The sequence below is a fragment of the Alexandromys fortis genome, unplaced genomic scaffold (genome assembly GCF_014885135.2).
Source record: "Alexandromys fortis isolate MF-2015 unplaced genomic scaffold, M_Fortis_MF-2015_v1.1 scaffold_13, whole genome shotgun sequence".
NCBI classification, from domain to species: Eukaryota; Metazoa; Chordata; class Mammalia; order Rodentia; family Cricetidae; genus Alexandromys; species Alexandromys fortis.
This window is the reverse complement of record NW_026067908.1, coordinates 3787008-3802281: the sequence shown is the minus strand read 5'-3', so window position 1 is coordinate 3802281 and position 15274 is coordinate 3787008. Positions and strand designations below refer to the sequence as shown.

The window sequence follows — 15274 nt, the reverse complement described above, 5'->3', positions numbered from 1 at the left end:
CCCAATTCTCTAGCTCGATGGGAGTGGGAACTGCTTGATCATCGCTGTTGTTCCCTTTTCTCTTTTCTTTTTCTTTTTTGGCTTTTTTGAAACAGGATTTCTTTGTGTAGTTTTGGAGCCTGTCTTGGAACTCGCTCTGTAGACCGGGTTGGCCTCAAACTCACAGAAATCCGCCTGCCTCTGCCTCCCAAGTGCTGGGATTAAAGGAGTGTGTCACCACTGCCCGGCCATCACTGTCATTCTAATTGCTGTTTATTGAGAGATTAGGTGAACATAATTTCTTAGGGTTGAACGCTTCACCAGTTAGCCTCCAGGAACCCGCAGGAAGTCTAAGGTTCAAAAGAGCACAGAAGACAAAGTGACGATATTCTCTCCAAGTAAGAAGAACCACGTGGCCGGTGAAGTCAGAAGTGACTGTCTAGATATATGAAGGCTACTGAGAATAGCATCTAAGGTTGAGACAAAGTCTGTGTGAAAACAGTGAGCTGCCACAATTTCTGAGGAGACAAACCATCCTGTGGGCAGAGACTAAGGCACAAGAGAGTTGATGGTTGGTGATAAATTCAGAGGGGAGAGGACCTGATCAAACTTACCAAGAGTGTTTGCCTTTATCCTAGAGCACAATGAACAATCCCCCACCCCCAGCTTTCCTTATGTTTAGGTCTTCTTAATATCCATGAATACTTAGAAAAGTCATTTAATACTCTAAATCTTGGATTTTTGCTTCTGTTGAATGATTTATTAGTGACAAAAGATGATATACAGAAATCACCCCTTAGGTGCTTATCAAACAAATGTTACTTCCTTCTCCTAGCCTCTATAACCTGGTTTATTTCAGCACCATGGCTACTGGTCAGCCCAAAGGCAGTGCAGTTCCCATTTCGGACACAAGAGGGAGTGTGAGATTAAACCTTTGCCGAGGGCCACAGCGCCTCCACATCAGCCACCCTTAGCAGGTGCTCTGACTTATTTGATATAGACTAGCACTAACAATTGCTCTTCAATTTCATAGAAATATATCTGGAGGAAAAAATCTTTGGTGAACAGAACACAGTGTATTTAGCTACAAGAGCTGTCATTGATTTTTAGATTTTTTTTTTTTTTTTTTTTTTTTTTTTTTTTTTTTTTTTTTTTTTTTTTTTTTTTTTTTTTTTTTTTTTTTTTTGAGACAGTCTCACTATGTAGCCACGGCTGGCCAGGAATTCATTAAGAGACCAGCCTGGCCTCCAACTCATAGAGCTCGTTCTCCCTTTGCCTTCCAAGGTGCTAGGATTAAAGGTGAGATCTCTCTAAGTAGTTGATGTCACTGAATGTCTCTTTACGTACCACTTCCTTGTGTGATACCTTTGAACTTAATTCCCTTAAGGAGCCCATAGACTATTCAGATCCTCACGTTGCGGTGAGAAATGCAATAACATTAACTAGCAAATGTTAGGTTTAAACCCAGACCTGTGGGTCTTAGAACTGATTCTACTCATTATATTTATTTTAGATCAAGTCCGACATTTGACAGAGAGGGTCCATGGATAAGTGGCTGGTGATGACCAATGAGATTGAGAGAGGACTCTGTAGGGCGGGCTCACAGACACGGAGGACCCCAGAGGACTCTGCAGAGTGGGCTCACAGACACGGAGGACCCCAGAGGACTCCGTAGGGCGGGCTCACAGACACTGAGGAACTCAGAGGACTCCGTAGGGCGGGCTCACAGACACGGAGGACCCCAGAGGACTCTGCAGGGTGGGCTCACGGACACGGAGGACCCGAGAGGACTCTGCAGGGTGGGCTCACGGACACGGAGGACCCCAGAGGACTCTGCAGGGTGGGCTCACGGACACGGAGGACCCGAGAGGACTCCGTAGGGTGGGCTCACAGACACAGAGGACCCCAGAGGACTCTGCAGGGTGGGCTCACAGACACGGAGGACCCCAAGCACAGACTGTAGTCCAGAGTCACTGCTGTGTATGCATTGCAGGCGACGGGCCCTTGAATGTCAGTCATTTAGCCATGGTGACCCTGGAAGAATCGTTTATCCTCTCCACGTTGATTTCCTCAGCTGCAAATGAGTTGATCCCTTCTCTCCTGTATGGTCTCAACCGTCACTCTCTCACAGAGGATCTCCCTGCTTATCGTTCTAAAACAGCCCCCTTGGCCAGTCATTTTCTTTCCCTTTACTTTCCCCCCGACAGACAGGGTTCATGTAGTGCAGGTTGGCAGGTGTGCACCCCCATGTCCTGCTTATGTGGTACTGGGGACAGAACTCAGGACCTTGTGCATGTTAGGCGAGCACTCTACCAACCGAGTTACCCTCCCAACTCTCTTCCCTATCATCTTGTGTGACTAAGACCTCACATGTGTTTCTTATTATGTGAAAATTCCCTATGCATTGTGTTTATTTATGTTTGTTTTACTCCTAGGAGTCTAGCTTCTCTTAGGTAATGTCTATGTGCTTTGTGCCTAGAACGCTGATTGGCAAATACTAAGTGATCAATAAAATCTTAGTGGAATGAATGGATGGATGGATGGATGGATGGATGGATGATATAATGGCCAAGAAGTAGGAACAGAGGGTTGACATGGCTATGTCAGAAAGATTTTAATAAAGACAACTTTCTAAACAATGGCAATTAACCCAAAGCAAAGCAGCCACCTAGGCGAGGCAGCTCCCACATCTTCAGAGGGGAGCTTGTCGAGACTGTGGCTTTGCTCGGGAAAGGCTGACTTGAGTGCCCTCTGGTTCCTCAATACAATTGCAAGTACTGAATGAAAACCTTGATTGCAGAATGCTGTCTACTCTCCTTGTTAAGTGATAGACTCTATTATAAGTTGTATTCTCTCTGCTTGGTAGCGGCAATGAAGGAGGTCCTGAGTGGGGGGAGAGGCAGAGACAAGGGAGGTGACAGTGGTGGATTCGGGCTGAAATGATGGTGGGGTTGACCTGAGCAAAATCAATTAATGCAGCTGTGAAGAACCATCACAGGGCAGTTACCGCCTTTTCCCTTGGGACCCTGCGCTCTTCTACAGAACCACACTGTCCCTGGGACTTTTCTTCCTTTCCTATAGGTTGTCTTAATTTCCTTTCTCCCATCTACATCAAATAGTCACCAGATCTTGTCCTTACATTGCATAGTGTCTCTGAACTCAGGCCTTATCTTTGAGAAAAACGACTCTGCCAGCTTTTATTCTGTTTTCCTTACCCCAAATATCTTAGAACATCTAATCCATTCTCTATTATATAGGCTAAGACCTTTCAAAAAATGAATGTTACCAAACCCTGCCTCTGATAAAACCCTACAAAAGCTCCGTACTTTCCTGGTCATCAAGTACATCACCCTTGGTGCTGATCTCAGGGCCTGGCTGACCTCTCCTGAATCACTCACCACCTGTTCCTCTTGTGCTTCCAAGCTCAAGGCTCTCTGGGGTTCCCTCAAGACCATTTACTACCTCACGGGTCTTTGTGCATACTGGTCCATCTATCTGGGCTGCTTTTCTGAGCACTTAATGCCGACTGCTCCTTAAATTTCAAGTCTACATCCCAGGGTCAAGCACAGGCCAGGGCTAAGATCTCGGGATCCTCACTACTGACCTACCCTACTATGCGAAAACGGCTAGGTTTGCCCAACACGCCTTAGTTTCTTCTCCTGGTTCTGTGACAAATTACCCTGCCCAAAGCAACCTAAGGGACAAACGGTCAATCTCGGCCTCACAGTTCAGTATGGAGGGGAGGTCAAAGCAGCAGGAGCTTAGAACAGCCGCTCACATTACATCCATGGACAGAGAGTGATAAACACTTGTGCTCAGCCTGCCTTCTCCACCCACGCAGTGTAGCATTCCATCCCTGGGCAATGGTGCCACTCACAGCGGCTAGGTCTTCCTAAGAGACCACGAACCAGTTATTGCTTGTGCCCATCTAAGATGCTGTGGTCTGTTCCCCTCTTCATGGGCTTACCGTGGAAGTCAGAGATACCAGGTGTGAAACTCCTTGCAAGTATTTATGAGCATATTTATTCAGCAGATGATCCCTCCGCTCTTCTTAGGACAATCCAGGAGGTGCTGTGTGAGCAGTGAGCAGACACTGAAGTCCTTTGGGTCAGGAACCATGTGTTATTCACTTCCACACACACATACTGAGTGTGTATTAGTGAACTTTCCACTTATAGATCAAATGTTTGTAAATATATCAATTTACAATGCTAAAAGCTTTATGTTGGAAGTCAAGACCATGACAGATTTGGTCCTGTGGCCAGAGTATGTAGTATAGAATGAAATTGCTTAGCTCACGGCCAGATCCCTAAAGAGGAAAGAAAGGCCGAGAGTCCCTTTCTCACCATTGGAAGGTGTCCCAGTGATCTTAAGGCTTCCCACTAGGCTGGTCTTCCTAAGTTAGTTTGTTTAACATCAACTTGACACAAGCTAGAGTAATTTGAGACGAGGGACTCACAACTGAAAAAATGCTGCCATAAGACTGGCCCCTAGGCAAGTCTGTCAGGCATTGTCTTGATTAATGATTGACACGGGAGGGCCCAGCCCACTGTAGGTGGTGCCACCCCTAAGCAGGTGATCCTGGTTGTACAAGTAACAGTATTCCTTCATGGCTTTTGCTCAGACTTCCTTTGGTGATGGACTGTGATGTAGATGTCTAAGCGAAATGAACCCTTTCCTCCCCAAGTTGCTTTGGTCATGGTGTTTTTTTTCAGCAATAGAGACCCCACCTAAGACCCTTTCACTGCCTCCAATAGCACCACTGTAGGAACCAAGCCTTTACTGTATCAATCCATGAGAAATAGCTTGGATTAAAACTGTGTCAAGGAGTTTAGGAGATACTTGTATCAAGTGAATGCCATCCCGGGGAGGGAAAAAACTTACGTAGACTCATGGAGATGTTACAGAGCAGGTCATAATCAGAGCACACCCAATAGTTTAATGTGGATACAGGTCTACACATGAGGGGTATGTGGCTAGGTAAGAAGGCAAAGGGTGGAAGAGCCTCGTGTTCATGTTTAAGAGACGGGATTTGGAGGATAGCAGCGGAGTTACTAAGACGGACGTAAGACGTAAGAAGAGGCCTCCGGGGCCATGTGGGGTGTGGCATAGGCAATACTGACGGCTCTAGCAAGAGGAGGACAGTAAGAAAGCTTTGACCACAGACTCGAAAGGAAGGGACGGCATGAAGAATTCCCGGTAAGTACATGGCAAACGTTTTCTGTGTTTATCTCTCATTTGATCCCTGGTGGCAGTGCCATGTTCTGGTGATGGGGCACAGCTCTTGGTGTACATTTTAACCATGCCAACTTCATCAGGAGATGGAAACAGGGAGAGTGCACCTGCAAGGTCATTCATTTTGCAGATGGAGATGCTGGCACACAGCGAAAACAACACAGGAGGCGGTGTTGGAGATACCCGTCTTTTGTGTGGTCACCTAAATCTGCTTCCTCTTCTGATTTGAGTGGTGAAGGCCATGAGTTGTTCGCACCCCTGCCTATGTGCTGTGACTTGGGCTCCACCCCAATCACGGGTGGAATTTATTTATCCCTCTTCTTGAATCTGACTGGGCTTGGGCTTGTCTTAACTAATAGCTGCAAACGAGATATCTGAGACTAAATTTTTTATTTTATTCTTTAATCATTTTTAAAATCTAATTTTATGTGCATTGGTGTGAGGGTGTTACAGACTCCCAGGAACTGGCGCAGCAGACAGTGGTGAGTCGTCATGTGGTTGCTGGGAATTGAATCTGGGTCTTCTGGAAGAGCATCCAGTGCTCTCCACTGCTGAGCCATCTCTCAAGCAAGTCTCCATCCTCTGCGACTTTAGGATATGTCCTCTACCTTTACCCTCTTGGAATGCCATCGCAAGGCTACTGTGTGGTTGGTCCAGATGACTGTGTGTGAGGCCCCGTGGAGAATTGTGGTGCCCTGTCCTCGGCCAGCATCCTCAGCCAGCCTTTCCGACTGAATGCATCTTACAAGTGAGCACATACAACACTAGGAAAGGGGCCATCCAGCCAACCTCAGAATTGTGATAAATAATAAATGATCAGTGTTCCAAGCAATTGAATTCGGGAGCTGTTTGTTATGGCTGGAGTAACTTCTCCGTTTATTCCAAATGGCGGCTACTTACGCTGCCGCCTGCTCTGAGGAACAATTCTCATTTTATGAGAAGCATCAGTTTTATGTCTCATGTAAACAATGCCACCCTGGAGCACCGATTTCTCTGTCCTAGCAATTAGAAGAAATCTAAGGCAGTTTTGTTTGTGGAAATCTTAATGTTAATGGTATCCACTGAAGACTGCCACGAGTCTAACAGAAAATGTTCTGAGCCTGGACACAGACTAAAAGACCCTATACCTGGTTCTTCCATTCAGCAAGTGTGTAATCTATTTCTTGCCTATAAAAGGGGTTTGACTCCCTGGGAGTGATTTGTAGTGTGGGTTTACCTGTACTCTAAGTTTAGAAAAAAAGTATGGCAGGTAAGGAACAAACAGATAGGAAATGGAGAGTCTATTTAGTGGGTATAAGGGTTAGGAGGTATGAGAGGAACAGAGAGAAAAAGAGAGAATAGAGGAACAGAGAGAGAGGAAAGAGGAGGGGAGGAGGGTGGCAGAGGCTGCCTCTGCAGAAGAAGAGTGGGCAGAGACAGAGACCAAGGGAAGGGAAGGAGCCTGGAGACCATCTTGCCTTGGCCAGATTGGAGTGGGCAGAGCTTGTCTCTTAAAGGGACAGGGTACCCAGGTGACAGGGCAGGCCAGTATAATTATAATCATAACTATAACAAGTGTACCTTAAAAATGAGGGTATGAGCAGGTAGGTACTTTGCATGGTTATATTGAGAATGAATGTATTTCCGTGATTATAATTGATAGCCAATTTTGTTGTTGTTGTTTTGGTTTTTCGAGACAAGGTTTCTCTGTAGCTTTGGAGTCTGCCCTGGAACTAGCTCTTGTAGACCAGGTTGGCCTCAAACTCACAGAGATCTGCCTGCCTCTGCCTCCCGAGTGCTGCAATTAAAGGTGTGTTCTACTACCACTGGACTTTGATAGCCAATTTGATTCAAGGCCAAAGGTGAAATTTTATCTTTCTTCCCATTTTTTCTTGGGCATTTGGATCTAGAAATAATGACAATCTAAAATTTGATTTAGTTTGTTCTTCTCTGTGGTGGTCAAGCTCCAGTGAATATTGGGGACGTAAATGACACAACCAAATACCAGGATCATCTTTTCATTCCCTTAAGAGCTAGGTGAATGGGCTTGGACCTCGTTTTCACATTTTATAAATTTCATAATTTCAAACTTCCCCACATGGTTTCTGCAAATTCTGTGAGCTTCTTATTGTTACCCTTGCCTCCACTCTCTTTTTTTCAATTAGGGCTCAACTTCCACACTAAGCATCCACACATCCCCCTTCTCAGAAAGCATCCCTGGGTCTTTCCTAAAGCCTCCAGGGTCACAGGAGGTGTCCCATCACCTGCATGACAAACTACATCTCTCCCAGGACTGCACCTGTACTTGTTGACCTTCCTCAAACAGAGCTGGGGCGGGGGTGGCTGTGGAAGGGTAGGGGTGGAGATGGAGGGATGTGCGGGCTTCTTTTGTCTCTGATCTGTGTTACCTTTATACTGACTTTAAAAAGTGTGTGTGTGTGTGTGTGTGTGTGTGTACACATGCGTGTTAAGGTACATGTGAAGTCAGAGGACAACCTCAGGTGGCAATCCTTTCCTTCCACCCAGCTTTGACACAGGGTCTCTTGTTTGAGGCTGTACATGTCTGGAGTTCTCCTGCCTCCACCTCCTGTCTTACTGTAGAAGCAGAGGGATCACAGACTGTGTCTGGCTTTGCCTGAGTTTGGTCCTCATGCTCTGGGCAAGCGCGTCACCCACTGAGCCACCTCAAACCATGCACGACTCCCTTACTCATTTTCTTTTTCTTCTCCCTCCTCTATCACTTCCTCTTATTTTGCTGTGTGAATTCCAAATTCTTTTCTCCTCTTGTTTTCTCCTTTTTTTTGTTTATTTGTTTTGTTTTTGAGACAGGGTATCTTTGTAGCTTTGGAGCCTGTCCTGGAACTAGCTTTTGTAGTCCAGACTGGTCTTGAACTCACATAGATCCACTTGCCTCTGCCTCCTGAGTGCTGGGACTAAGGGTGTGTGCCACCACCGCCGGGCTCTGTTTGTTTTTTAACACGGCAATTTGGTCACCCAATTTCCTAAACTTACATTTGTCAAGGACAGACATTGAAGAAAAGGATCTTCTACGCACTGGGACTCGTGCTTCTAAGAAGGCAGCTGTGGTTAGAAATGGCATTTTTCTGCTGTTATAACCACAGCATTTCATATTTATCGAGTGCTTGCCGTGTGCCTGGCACTCTGTCAAGAGCTGTTCGGAATCATTTTCTCGTACAATCGCCACAACAGTCCTGAGGCAGTTTTTGGTATTGATTTTCCTAAAGATAAGAAAGGGGTGCACGTGTCAGAAAAAATGAGGTAATTGACCCAAGATCACTCAGCCAGCAAGGAGTAGAATCAAGATAAGGAAAACCATAGTCTGTGTGGGTCCAAGCCTGTGCTCTTTCTCCTCCATTTTCATGGCCTTTCAGGGGAGAGAGGAGCGAGCAATCAGACCTGAGGCTACATGAAAGCAATGCCATCTGCTCTCACATTGTTTGACAACTTTGAAAGGGTTGTTTTCCATGTTCTCTCATTGTTCCTGTGAAGAATGGCTAGTTATTTCAAACTGGATAAGATGGATAGCGAGAAAATAAAATTAGGCCTTGTGGGAGCAAGTTCAGCTTAGGGTGTTCTGTTTTGAGGCTATCGAGGATGCAGGTGCCTAGGAGGGTCAGGTGGGACTGTAGGAGTCAATGTGAAGTCGCGTGAAGAAGCGGCAGAGGGATGGTCAAGACACCCCCCATAAGTAACTGAAGCCACCAGGAGGATGGTGGGGCCACAGCCAGTGCAAACCATGCCAGAGGCTGAGATCTTCAGCGAGCGAGGAGCAATGAGGGGTCAGTGGTGAGGAACCAACCGTAGAGGACGATAAGGCTGGGGGTCAAAGGGGAGCCATGCTGCCCCACCTCCTGGAGTTAATGTAGAGAAGATGACTTACCTTCCTGCAGAGGGCTGCTGTGGAGGCCGTGGCCCCGAGGAGGATACGCTTTTCGTAAAGACAAAGAGGTCACCTGAGGACTCCAGAGGTGTGATGGGTAGAACTGGGGTTCTAGAGGTCAAACAGGGTGCAGGGACTGGACCGGCAGGACTGGCAGGCATCCTAATAAGCAGGGTAAGGACCGTGAGTCTGAAGGAGAGGCACAGAGGGGCACATCTGGGCTGTTCTCTGGGCTGCTGAGAAACACCGTATACAAGTTTTCACGGAACGGAGAAAAATCTGGCTTTGTAACCTGACTCATACTTCTAAGATCTGGGGTAGGGATGACTATGGAAAAGAACAATGCTGGGTGATGGTGACGCATATCTTTAATCCCAGCATTCGGGAGGCAGAGGCAGGCGGATCTCTGAGTTCGAGGCCAGCCTGGTCTACAGAGTGAGATTTTGTCTTGAAAAAACAAAATCAAAAACAAAAACAAAGGAAACAAACAAAAAACAAAATGAGAAGAAAAGGACAACGAGGGGCTGGAGAGATGGCTCAGTGGTTAAGAGCACTGGGTGCTCTTCTAGAGGACCCGGGTTCAATTCCCAGCACCCACATGGCAGCTCACAGTTGTAACTTCTGTTCCAGGGAATCTGACATCCTCACACAGACATTCATGCAGGCAAAACACCAATGTCCATAAAAAAAATAAATTATTTTTAAAAAGAAGGAAGAAAGAAAAGGAAAATTACTCTAGACCCAAAATGTCAATCCAGTGACCTCAGGAAAATGAGAAATGAAGTCCGTACTGGGATTTGAAGGTGAGGTGCTATATACACCTCTTGAACCTACCACTCCTGGGAGAGTGGGCCATCCGAAGGCTCAGACAAGAACATAAAGCACCCCAGTTAGCAGCCCCCACGGCTGGTAACAGGGAAGCAGTGACAGTCCTTTTAACGAGGTCGATGACATTTCAAAAGGTTACGCAGGCCACTGCCCTAGGGGGTGGAGAGGAGAGGCAGACACTGGAAAGCATTAGTCCCTGAACCATATCGCAGAGAAACGGAAATGGAAGAGGAAGGACAGGCTATATTCAGCTGGTATCATTAGCAGACTCAGAGGACACGGATCATGAAGGGATGGATGTGTGGGGCAGAGGATGACACCCAACTTCCTTTCTTAGCTCCCACCTGTAGACAGGCGTGCTCCCTCCTTCAGTGTTTATGAAAACGGAGTAAAGCATTTGGAAATAGCAAAACCCGACATCATCGTCATCTACATTATTACCAAAGCCCCCAGTTAGTGAAGACTACAGAACGTGGGCTGAGAATTAGGGCAGATTGCAATAGTCACCCAGATATAAGAGGGTCTGGGGCTCCCAAGAAATCCTAGATTTCCAACACCTGCCAGGGACAGAGGGGCGGGGCAAGTCTTACAGGGTTCCGCCCAGGGGCGGGGCCTGGACCCAGCGGGAACCCAACCCATTTCCAGCCAGATCCTAAGCCCTCGGTAGCCGAGGTGGGAACCAGACCCTCCCCGCCCGCCTCGCGCCCACCGCCAGCAGCAGGTGCGACAGTCCAGCTACACTGTCCGGGAGCCGGCTCCTGTCCGAGGTAAGGGGCGCGGCTCCGAGCAGCTGGAGAACCTAGTGCAAGGCAGCCTAGGGGACTCGGAGAGGGGCTGCGGGAGGCCGCCAGGGACCCGCACAGCAGCTGAGCAGGAGCGCGGGCCTCGCACCCGGGATCCCAGGTCCGCCGGGGATCAGCGACCGCTGGGGCTCGGGGGCAGATGAGCAGCAACTGCAGGCAGTGAGGGGTGGCTGGAGGCATCTAGCCGCGGGAGAGGGTACCAGGCTGCTGGGGGTAGTGGAGGGTTACTGAGAGGATGGAGGGAAGGCAAGAGAGATGGGGGTGTGCAGGTGGAGAGCTGGGGTGGGCCAGAGGGGCTTGAGTAAGGGCTGAAAGGAAGGGGCGCAGGGCAGGAGCGGGTGTCTGGTCAGGTGGAGGATTAGGGCTTCCGGGACGTGAGTGTGGTTTAACTGGGAGTGAAAGGGTACAGAATCGAGCCCATGTCGGGGGTCTCGGTGGATGGAGACATAGAGGTGGGGCTTGGAGGGGACAAGCTTGAATGTAGGCAAAGGTAGGGAAGTCAGCTGGGTCTGTCCCACCCTCAGAGGGAGTGGCAGGAACTAGTTAGGGGAGAGGGTCGTGGCCCTGCTTATGAGCGAGGGGTACCTGAGTTCTGGTCAGCAATGGAGCAGGGTCTTGCTGCTGGAAGCAGAGGAACCTTGAAGGAACTTGGAGAGTCAGGTTGTGGGGGTGATGGGTCCGGTTAGGGAGGCGGCCACATGTGGGTGAGGTGGAAAATGTTGTGAGGTTCAGTACAGCCTAGGCACTGGCTGTGTCTTGGCTCTTCACAGCATGAGGACAGCAGGCGCTGGACCAGACTACAGTGCCGACTGGTGTCGTGGGCAAGAAGAAAACAGTGAAGAGAAAAATTCATCCTCATGTAACTCTATCTTGGCATCTAAGCGTAGAAGAGACTTTGAGAGGGCAGGATGACAGCCTCTAGAGCCAGCAGAGGTGCGGAGTGGGCTTCTCATCCCTCCTTCCCAGAATTCAGATGAAAAGCTGTAGATTATAAACAGCGTGTGTGTGTGTGTGTGTGTGTGTGTTTGTGTGTATGCGCGCGCGCGCGCGTGTGCATGTGCACGTGCACGAGCATGCAGGTGCATACCCTCATACAAGCAGATAGAGCACACTCATTCTGTGCCTCAGAACCGAAGAGGAGAGCCCTTGCTACCCAAGCGTGAGGACTTAAGTTGAAAGCCTCAGTGTGTAAGGACCTGGTATGATCGCTCTGCCTGGAAGCCCAGCTGTGGGGGCGGAGACAGAGACGTTAAGACCCCTGGAGCTTGAAATTTGATTGTCTCAAAAAATAAAGTGGCAGGACTGAGAAGATGACTCATCAGGAAGGAGCACTTGTTGCTCTTGTGGAGGACAAGGGCTCATTCTTAGGAAGAGCATGTGGCTCACAACCACCCTAACTCCAGCCCCAGAGGACTCTGACCGACACCTTCTTCTGACCTCAACAGGCACCAGGCACTAGCATGGTGCACATACAGACACATGGGCAAGACATTCATACACATAAAAAAAATTAAGTCCGTCTAAAAGAAAAAAAACCAAGGTGGAGAACAATAGAGAAAGATACCAGTGCCCTCCTCTAGCCTCTGCATGTGCAGTGGTACACATGCACAGGGGTAAAAGCGCCTCTATCCATAAACCGCACACACACACACACACCACAAATACACACACACTGCACAAAATAAAACTAAATAAAAACAAAAGAGGAAGACCATGGAAGTTGGGAAAGGCCACCTGTGGGAGTCAGGAGCCGTAGTAGGCAGATGGGTCAGCGAAGTCTCTTGGATGCTAAAGATGTAGCTAGCGCTAGAGTAAGGCATGCTCCTACCAGAAGAGCAGCATGGGAAAGGTGCAGGATTGGGAAAGGAACCATCAGCAATGGAGAATGTGCTCACGAGGCCCCTGCTCCATCCCTGCAGAGTTCAGGGAGGGCCTGGCGAAGCTGTGGGTGTGTGGTGACTGAGGACTGGGTGAGTGAGTGAGCGGTGGAGGTAAGACTCAAGAAGAGTGTGAGTTGAAAAGAGTTTTGTAGACTGTAATGCACAGTACCAGAGAAGCCACTGTTACTATGCTATGTGCAATGCGGCTGTAATGGTACCCCTGGCTCGCTCCTTCCGGTCAGAAGGAAGGAAAGCAACGTGCATCAAGTTTTGATTGTGTGAAGCTAGAATGCTTCTGAAGCCACTAGCAGAATGTTTAGTGTTTAGTCATCTTCAATAAATGATAGCTGACACGAGAGTGTCTCTGTGGCTCCAAGAGTCCTGGGAAAGCAGTGAGCCTGGGCTCCGTTGGTGGTGACTGGCTGGCAGTCGGAAATGGTCTAAAGAAAGAGCAAATTGTAAAAGTGTGATTTGGGGGAAGATGGCATACGATAGAACAAAATCCACACAGAGACCCAATTCCCTTTAAAAGGTTTTCAAATTTGTACAAGTTATTATTATTTTGTGTTTGTGTGTGTGTTTGTGTCTCTGTGTGTGTGTACACGACATGTGTAGGGGGCAGTGAGTGTGCCACACTGAAGACGAGGCAGTCAGAAGACAACTTGACGGGGTCAGTTCTCCCCTTCCACCTTTACTCTCTTCCAGTTGCTCCTGAGCTATCCTGATCACCTCCAGCTGCCTCCTTCCTCCATTAATAAATGTTCCGTGGGGAGGGCAGAGGGTGACATTCACCAGGCTTCTCCCGCGTTCCGTGTGCTATCTTAAATGCATCTTCCGCATCACCTACAATCTTCCCAATGAAGTTTGTTTAACTGTGCTAGTCATGTGACTTTCCTTATCCGGGTAATAATACAGAAATGATAGAACAGGAAACTGAAACTAATTGGCTTGATTTTGAACCCCAAACTAAGATGACTTGATAGGAAATACACGCACGCGCACACACACACACACACACACACACACACAAAGCTAAGAAGCCCTCTCAGGGGGTAAAGGTCACTGCTGCCATGGCTCATGACTTAAGCCTGATCCCGAGACCCACGTGGTGGAAGGAGAGGACCTGCTCCTGCAAGCTGACCTCTGACCTCTTCCACAGGAGCACGGTGACACATGTGCACTTACATGCATACACACGAAATAAATATTTTTTAAACTAAGAGGTTTATAAAGCTCCAAGGGTAGGCCAGCTGGCCCTGGAGAATCTTCCTGTCTCTGCCTCCCCAGCACAAGCCACCAAGTTCAGCAGTTTTGCTCGGATCCCGGGTATTGAACTCATGTCTTTGTGGTTCTGGAGCAAGCGTTTTACTGACTGACTAATCCATCCTCCCAGATCCTGTAAAGCATTCATTCACGTACTGACTTTAAAGTGTAAAAAATAGTTCTAAAAAGCCATTTTATTCACTTATTTTATAAAGCAGAAACTGAGGCCAAGGGTGTGATTTGCCTGTAGTTGCATAATATACTGCGAGAGCCCAACCCAGGTGCCTCAGACTTAAAGCCATGATGAGTCTTCAGACTCCATCAGAAAAGCACACCCATTGCCCCTGCACTCCATTTACAGAGTCCATCTCTTCCTGCGGGACTGCGGTCTTTTTCCTTCTTGCTCGCTCCTATCCTAACCGAAGTCAACGTCTTCCTTAGCTGTGTATTTTTTGCTGCCCATGAGACTGAAAGGGTTGTTTTTCATAACAGCCTTTTGGGGAGACGCCCTGTGAGAAGTCTGGGACCAAGTATGGCTTCCCAGATGATTTCCGGGCCTTCATCTGTATGGCTCGTCACGGAGACAGAGAGCTTCCCAGCTTTATCATTTTATGCGGCTGTCACAAAAGAGGGAAGATCTGATCGATGCTTATCGTACAAATGCGGTTCTGTGGGTACCACTGTGCAGTGCAGCCAGCGACCTGTCTGCTCAGATCTGCCTCAGGCAGCTGCCTGCTGAGATACTTTCTGCTTCTCTATCAAATGTCTCTGTCACCCCTGCCCCCCCCCCCCTCTGGGAAGATGCCCTCAAGGGGGCTTCCATCCGAACCCTTCCTTTCTGCTCTCGCCTCTCTCTGTTCTCATAAACCCTCCTGGGAAAGCCGCACTGTGTCCAGATAAGCAGACTTGACAGCCCAGCTGGTAAATGCGGCATGGTGACTTGACACTCTGTCCTGAGAATGCTATTTCGCTCACCTGAAATTTGCTATGGCTTTATTTTCCTTAGACCCACTAGATAGCTTCGTTAGGAGGAGATGGGCAGGCGCCAGCGCAAATCCCTATTCTTTATGGAGCCTCAGTGTTTCCTACCTGTGATGGGGCGGGCAGATCAGGGTTTAAAATGTATGGTGATAGGGCTGGAGGATCGCTCAGTAGTTAAAAGCACTTGTTGCTCTTCCTGGGACCTGGGTTTGTTTCTCTGCATTGGCACCCACATGGTGGCTCACAACCATCCGTACCTCCAGTTCCAGAGGATCCAACACCCCCTTCTGGCTTCGGCAGACACTGTACACATGTGGTATACAGACATACAACACACACAAAACACCTATATACATAAAATAAAAATAAATCTTTAAAAAATAAAATGAAACTTTAGTTGATCCTCTCCCACTCCCCTTTTCCCC

At 48.1% G+C, this 15274-nt stretch overlaps 1 protein-coding gene across 1 annotated transcript in view; it reads left to right on the top strand.

Moving 5' to 3' along the window:
* Positions 1 to 10556: 10556 nt before the first annotated feature.
* Positions 10557 to 15274, top strand: part of Rab3b (RAB3B, member RAS oncogene family) — a 62060-nt gene continuing 57342 nt past the window's right edge. Inside the window, exon 1 of the mRNA XM_050136257.1 lies at positions 10557 to 10689. The gene's annotated coding sequence lies outside the window, so the exon portion shown is untranslated. The remainder of the gene's footprint in view (positions 10690 to 15274) is intronic.